Raw genomic sequence first — 1,363 nt, 5'->3', positions numbered from 1 at the left:
CCTCTGTTGAAGCTTCATTGGCTCCCGCCCACCCTGAGCCATGACCCACCCACCCCAGCCCTGTTCCTTCCTAATGCAGTCCCCTCCCCTCAGCCTCTGAAGTGTAAAACTGTCCCAAGTCCATAATACCCTGCCCTCCCCAAGGCCGGCAGCGGTCTGAGGTAAGTAAATGATTAAACATGATGAATAACAGAGCGGAAAATGCAGCGAGGGGAAAGAGCTCACTTTAGCTGCGACTCTGAGATTTATTGCTGAGGGCCACAAATAATGAAATCATCAATCTTCCCCAAACTAAAAAAAGAATCCACCACAGCAAGTTTGAAAAGGGCAGGGAGTTGGTGTGCTGTTGCACACCAACATTGCACAAGTATACATATGTAACAAACCTGCATGTTATGCACATGTACCCTAGAACTTAAAGTATAATAAAATAAAATAAAATAAAATAAAATAAAAAAAGAAAAGGGCAGGGAGGAAAAGTCCTGCCTCCTCATTGGAGCAGTTTAGGGCCTGGTTGCCCTGTGATTTCGCTGCCCAGCTAATCCACCCTGGACACCCTGGGAACTGTGCAGAGGGGACACCCCTGACCTGTCACCTGTCCCGTTGCTCTGATCCTGAAACTCACCGACTCACTTATGGGAGGAGAGGATGGTCTCGGGTCTGTGAGCTGTGTCACTGGCACACCAGTGGGTGTTTTCTGGTTCACACATCCTCACAATAGCACAGCCCTTGGCCTGGGCCAGAAAGGTGCATTTCAAGGCTCCCACATAGGCACTTCTGGGGCAGGCTTCCTAAATGGGAGAGCACCCAGGCCTGTGGAAATCTACTCTTCTCCAGCCCTTCTTTCCTTTAGCTGCTCATTATCCCCGGATCCTCCAGCAGCCGTGACCTGGGGCCCTTTCGACATGTCTCACTGTCCTGGGTTGAACTGTGTCCCTTTCAATATTCCTTTCTTGGAATCCTAACCTCCAGTACCTCAGAATGTGACCTTCTTTGCAGAGGTAATCAAAGTAAAATGAGGGCCGGGCACCATGGATCACGCCTGTAATCCCAGCACTTTAGGAGGCCGAGGCAGGCAGACCACCTGAGGTGTTTGAGACCTGCCTGGCCAACTTGGTTAAACCCTGTCTCTACTAAAAATACAAAAAATTAGCTGGGCATGGTGGTGCACACCTGTAATTCCAGCTACTCAGGAGGATGAGCCTGGAGAATCACTTGAACCTGGGAGACAGAGGTTGCAGTGAGCTGAGATCATGCCATTGCACTCCAGCCTGGACAACAGAGTGAGACTTTGTCAAAAAAAAAAAAAATCAAACAAAAAAAAAGTAAAATGAGGTGATTAGGATGGGCCCTCATAGAATAT

Source organism: Colobus angolensis, unplaced genomic scaffold, assembly GCF_000951035.1.
Source record: "Colobus angolensis palliatus isolate OR3802 unplaced genomic scaffold, Cang.pa_1.0 Scaffold263, whole genome shotgun sequence".
Lineage (NCBI taxonomy): Eukaryota > Metazoa > Chordata > Mammalia > Primates > Cercopithecidae > Colobus > Colobus angolensis.
This window is presented reverse-complemented; position numbering follows the sequence as displayed.